The 6,218-nt window shown below is 45.0% G+C and overlaps 1 pseudogene; it reads right to left on the bottom strand.

The window, feature by feature from the left end:
* Nucleotides 1–161: 161 nt before the first annotated feature.
* Nucleotides 162–5,902, bottom strand: LOC121920438 (annotated as a pseudogene).
* Nucleotides 5,903–6,218: the final 316 nt, after the last annotated feature.

The raw sequence follows: 6,218 nt of genomic DNA, 5'->3' as shown, positions 1-6,218 counted from the left end.
ATTATTATTATTATTATTATTATTATTATTATTATTATTATTATTATTATATGTCTTGATGAGAGTCTTGCAGAAGGGGCTGTAGGATAAGCTTCAGTGGGGATCAGTTAAATGAGTTCAGGATCAGGACTTTGGTAGAAATTCCATACATTGTTTCAGGATCAGTCTTGGTCAGGAGTTGAAACATGGTTGCAGGATGATTCCCATGGAAGGTAACTTGTAAGTAGTTTCAAGATGCTCACCATGGTAGACAACAAGTAAGTGAGTGGAGAATGAGAAGCTGATAAGAGGATACCATGAATGAGAGTCCCAGGGAACAAGTCAACACACAAATCTAGATGTACGCTTTTGTAAGGCATCTTGGTTTGAACTGCCTGTTTGCCTGCAACAGCAGTGTTGGTTGCTAAATTACTGCAGTTGGCTGCTTTAAGTACAGTTTGGCGAGAGGCTACTATTTTGGATTGATGATCTTTTTTAAGTTGGTAATGTTGCAATTGATGGGACATAGTATCAAGAAACCTCTGTTTATTAATGAGGGAGCATGAGTCATTTTCCTTCTCCCATTTTTCAATATTCTTCTTCAGTTCCTCTCCCAACTTTAACAACTGCTTTTGAATCTTTGATCGTTCCCTTTCATCTTTGAGTAAGTTACCCCCTCTTTTCAGAAGTCTGCTGGGATCTGTTGATTTTTTTCTCCAGTTCAACAAATTGGTCTAAGGTAGCTTCCCATTTGTGAACACTGTCATACGGAAGTTTGTTTTTTCTCATACATATTTTTCATTTTTACAAGTTCTTCATCATGCTGATTCAATAACTCTTCAGAATAACTGTCTCTGTAGAAGGGTTGAAATGCAGCTCTTTGTTCATCACCAAAACAGCATTTTTCCAGTAACTATCAAGCTCTTGTCTTAATTTCAAAGTAATTTCTTTAAGGTTTTTTTTTCTCTTCAGCTCTTCCAGCTCCTCTTCCCACATATTTAGAGCTTCAGAAATAGAGCATTTGCTTGTTGTTCTAATCTTGTCAGCTCCTCACACTTTTCTTCTGGCCACTGAAGTTTGTCCCAGAGAAGCTGTACGTTTTTCATTAGAACCTCCTTGGAAGCAGTCAAAGACTCCTTTTTCACCTGCAACTTGGTTTTCAAAAGCTTCTCAATATGTTCTTTTAATTCTTTTAGCTCCAAACTACTTGAAATACTCCCAGTAGGTATGTAATAGAGGATTGCACCAAGCTCTGAGCACAGAGGTTGGTCTTCATTCTGCAGCTGCTGCAGCATTGTCGACCTTTCGATGGCACATTACTTACGTGCACAAAGTACGCGCTCCACGCATATTAGGGTTAGGAAGGGGCATCACTTCCTGACGCCCCTAATCCTAATATGCGCAGAGCGTGTAGAAAATGGCGGCACCCAATACACATGGGCACCGCCATGACTATGTCACGACCGTAATGACCAAACGGGGCGGTGTGGAAGTGACATAGTGGGGCTGCACGAGGGCGCCCAGGGCGCCCTTTCCGCAGCCCCGGAAGGAGCTCCATTTCGGCGCTCCTTCCATGATTTGTGTCGCTGGCACAGCCTCTACATGACTTGTACAGCAACGCAAATGAGAAAGGGCCCCTTTCTCTGTGTCCCCACCGCCGTCAGGTGTCCTTGGGGCATGAAGCCCCAAAGACACCCCTTTCCAGGCCGCGGGGAAGTGGCCTTTTGCTGCTTCCCCGCGGCCTGGAAAGCGGCGGATCGGGGCCTCAGAGGCTGCCGCTGTGGCAGCCGAGGCCCCGATCTGGCGGGGAAAGGGCCAGTTACAGGCCACCTGTAACGCGCCATGTTTTTCTTTAAGAGCACTATTTAAAGCCAGGTGAAGCTTTTTTTCTAACTGAAGAATGGTTAAACCAGGATCAACCTTGTAAGGGTCCAGCTTTAGGTCATCTCTGAACATATTTAATTGGTGCTTATGTCTTTCCTTTTTTAAAAAAATGTAATTTTTATTAAGTTTAAAAAACATACCAATCAAATTTGTTCATACCATCAACATAGACAATACAATACAATACAATACAACATAATACAATACAATATAAAACAGTACATTACATCACAATAAAAATAACACTTCGCATCATTCATAACTTCCTAACTGCAAGATTAGAATTTAGATTTACATTAATTACTAACTTGATTATCTATTTCATATAGTTATTGTAGTTCTAAGAAAAAGAAAAAATATACCAATCCTTTCCTATATTATACAAAATTATAATTACTGTCTTGTAATTTCTCTTAATTGTAACAACTCAGGAATCTATTTTAATTAAACAAATCCTTTTTTAGGAGGTTTCCTAATCTAGATGTCTTTACTAGTCTAACCAGAGCTCTAAATTTGATCATATTTCTTTCTCTAGACAAATAAGTCGTTTCCAAATAAACCCACTAATCTAATTACATTCCTAGTGTACTAATTTTTCCCAATTTCTTTGATAGGTAATCTATTATATCTTTCCAGTCTTCCTTGTAGGTCTTTGAGGAGTAATTTTTAAGTCATTTCAACAACTTATCCATTTCCAGCAAGTCCAGCTGTTTAAACGCCCAATCGTCCGTTGAGGAAATATTCTTCTTCCATGTACTTGCATACACTAATCTTGCTGCTGACAACATGTAAAACAAACTTTATCATATTTTTCCCCCAATATCCTCCTCCACCATATTAAGTAAGCATATCTCAGGGGCAAATCTAAAGTTTTTCAATTTTATAACTTTCTTAATTTCAAAATAAATCTGTCTCTATTTTTTTTTAGCTTTTTCGCAGGTCCACCACATATGGTATATGGAGCCTGTCTCTTTGGCACATTTCCAGCACAGATTGCTACAGTTTTTATATATTTTACTCATTCTATCTGGGGTCAGATACCAATGATAAAATACTTTGTAGTAATTTTCTTTAACATTCTGGCTGCAAGTGTATTTTAGTCTTTCCCCTCATGATATCTCCCATTGCTCTAACTCTAACACATACCCAAAATTTTGAGACCACTTAATCATATTTTGTTTAACTATTTCTTTCTCCGTATAGAATTTCTAGGGAAGGTCATGGAGGGTAGGAAAGGGCATTGAGAATCATGACAAGGGCTCTGAAGTACCTGGAGGACAGTGATCCTGCCATCTCGGCCTTTGACCTCTGATCCAGAGGTTGTGCAGCCGCTTGAAAAAGGGGGGCTGCTTCCGAACCAGGGGGTGCTCCCCATAGTCCTCCAGAGTTTCAAAGAATGTTCCCCCCTCCTCATCCATCCAATAGGCGATCTGGATTAGGACCCTCTTGCATTGTCCTGCCATGATCGCCATCCTGTAGACCTGCACAATTCCACAGGGGCATTTATGGGCACTTGCAGCTGAGGCCAGTTGGGCTGAGGTGGCTCCAAGCCAATGGAGATCCTCAGAGGAGCAGTTTGAATGTGACCCGCAATAGATACTCTCCAGGCTTCTAACTGTTACAATCAAATGGGCCATTAGGAAAGCCTGAATTTGTGGGGAATTGATACATTGTCAGAGAAGCAGTTGGAGCTGATGTATCTTTCTGTACCAGGAAAACTGGCGCCAGGTGACCCCTCGCTGCCCGTGTGTGTGTGTGTGTGTGTGTGTGTGTGTCCCTTAGGCACATTACTAAGACTGCTCACAGAACAGAGCATGAATGATAAGCATAAACAGACTGTGGATAATGGGATACATTTATTCAGGTGCTTATGCTTTCACACTACATTCTACCCTGGGATCACAGAAGGAGGAGGGGGCCATGCTTCAGATTCTCCCTGTGAGAAAGAAATTTGCTAGGGCTTCCCTCACAGCCTTCCCTTCTTGGCACTCTCATCACCTCAGATGGGTGCTTCCAGGGTGGGCAGCATGAAACAGCGCCTGTACTGCTGCCCCTCATCCAGGACCCTGCCCTTGGTCCCCCAGATGTTATGTGTGATGACACATGAGGTAATGATGGGCACCATGTTCTCATCTGCCAGAAGGAGTGGGGCAGTGAGACAGCGCCATCTTGACTTCAATTGCCCAAATGATCTCTCCATGGCCCCCCTCACATGATTCAGCTTCTTGTTGAATAGCTTCTGTTTTGGAGTAGTGGGGGTCTTGTAGGGCTTCATGAGCCACTTCCGAATCGGATAGGCAGTGTCAGCGAGCAGGAGGATGCCAATCTGCTGGCCTCTGATGGTGATAGTGGGGTCTCCTTCCACAAAAATGCCAACCTCCATGGTCTCGAATATGATAGAATTCCTTACCACCCTGGCATCTGAGCTCCACTTCCACAAAGCATCCTCTGTGGTCGCATGTCCCTTGCAGGAGGACGGAATAGGAACCCTTTCAGTTCACAAACATGCTTCTCTGTCCCAAGAGTGGTATGATCAGACAGTGCCACCCATCCACAATGCCCACCATTTGTGGTAAGTCGAGCTCACCGAAGACATCCATGATCTGTGGGTGAGAAGAAGTGGGAGAAGCAGGGGAATGAATGACACCTCTCTTGCAACTACACAACTGCACCGCAGACCACTCCAGGTTGTTTCCTATTGTAAAAACATCAGAGGATGCACAGTGAGGATGGCGTTTCTGCGCAGTTGCACAGCCCTGCAGAAGATAAAAGAGAAGGCTGTGTGGTTCTTCCTTACCTGACATGTGTCTGCCAGGTATAAGGTCCATGATGGCAAGAGCTTCTCCATGGCCAGGGCAAACTCCACCAAGATTTTCGCCACGGTGGCAGCACCAACCCCGAACAGCTCTCTTGTCACCTTGTAGCTGGCTTTGTTTGTCAGTACCCAGATACCCATGGCCACTCTCTTCTCCACCAGGATGGCTCTCCTCATCGCTGTGTCAGACTTCTGCAGTTCTGGATACAGGATGTCCACTAGCTTGTGAAAGATGGCATGAGGCATTCAATAGAATCGCCTCCATCGCTTGTCAGACCACATCCGTCTGACAAACTTGTCCCACCAGTAAGTGCTTCTAGGGAGCTTCCAGTAGCGGTGTATCAGCCTCATCTCAGACATAGCAATGGCACCACTGCAGCACCCTGCTGGATCACTAAGGCACCCACTGTAGCAGCTGTCTCTTCTGTGTCATCACTACTGTCATCCATGTCTGCGGCTGTTGTTGAAGTGCTCAGTGGGACCCTCCTTGCAGCATCAGTGGCGGTGGCAGCAGTGGCTGTTCATTGCAGGGTGACTAGGAGCGCAGGCCAAAGAAGGAGGAGGCATCCATGCTGCCAGCAGCACTTGCACTGCGCACGCGTACAGGGATGCCAACATCAGCTGATCACTTGGCAGGCAGTCCTCCTTTGTTCTTATGCATAGCAGGGGGAAAAATGTAAACGGGCCGGCGACTGTGCACATGCACAGTCTGCAGCTGGCAAAGGGGGAAAAAATGAGACAGCAACTATGCACATGCACAGTCTGCAGCTGGGAAAAGGAAAAAAAGCCACATTCACTGCCACCTGTACAGTGGCTCCCTCTCTTTTTAGGGCATCCTGCGAGGCGGTGGTATAGTTGGTGAGGGTAAGATACAGCCCCACATGAGCTGTCTTCACTCCCCCCCAATATAGTTGCCCTTTCCAGCTTTACCACACCCCCGGGACCAGTGGTATGGAACTCCACATTCATGAAAAGGCAGCTTCATGACATCTTTCCCTGACTGTTTGTTCCATGCCATAGACATTTTCAATTTTTCTTTCCTATTATTTTCCTCTTCAACCATTTTATTCAAGAAAGCCCCAATGTGGGACTTTGCTGTCTGCATGCACTCTATTTGCAATTCTCTGCTGATACCCACCAATCTTGCAGCTTTCCCAAAGCCTGAGTCACACTATTCATTAGCGCGGAAGCCAAAACCTCACTTTCCCTCCGGGACTCCGCCATCTCCTTCGCCCAGAAGGAGAAGAAAAAAAAAGGAACAACTAGAGAGCCACTGCCACTGCCCTTGCTGTTGTCTTTATTGCTGCTGCTGACACTGCCAAAAGTCAGACTATGAGAGTGCGCCTCCACGGACACCACCATTGTGACGTAAGCAATGCGCGGCATCCGCATGTCACCAAGCATTGCTTACGTAATGAATGTGCTATTGGGGCACTTGTTATGTCCCACCTGCGGTAGAAAAAGAACCTCCTTTTCCCAGGTTCTTTTTCCACTGGAGGGAAGCCATGCAGTTTGGTGGCTGCGGCTTCCCTCTGGAGGA

The sequence above is a fragment of the Sceloporus undulatus genome, chromosome 2 (assembly GCF_019175285.1).
Source record: "Sceloporus undulatus isolate JIND9_A2432 ecotype Alabama chromosome 2, SceUnd_v1.1, whole genome shotgun sequence".
Classification (NCBI taxonomy): Eukaryota; Metazoa; Chordata; class Lepidosauria; order Squamata; family Phrynosomatidae; genus Sceloporus; species Sceloporus undulatus.
The sequence above is the reverse complement of the archived record's forward strand: the minus strand, read 5'-3'. Positions and strand labels throughout refer to the sequence as shown.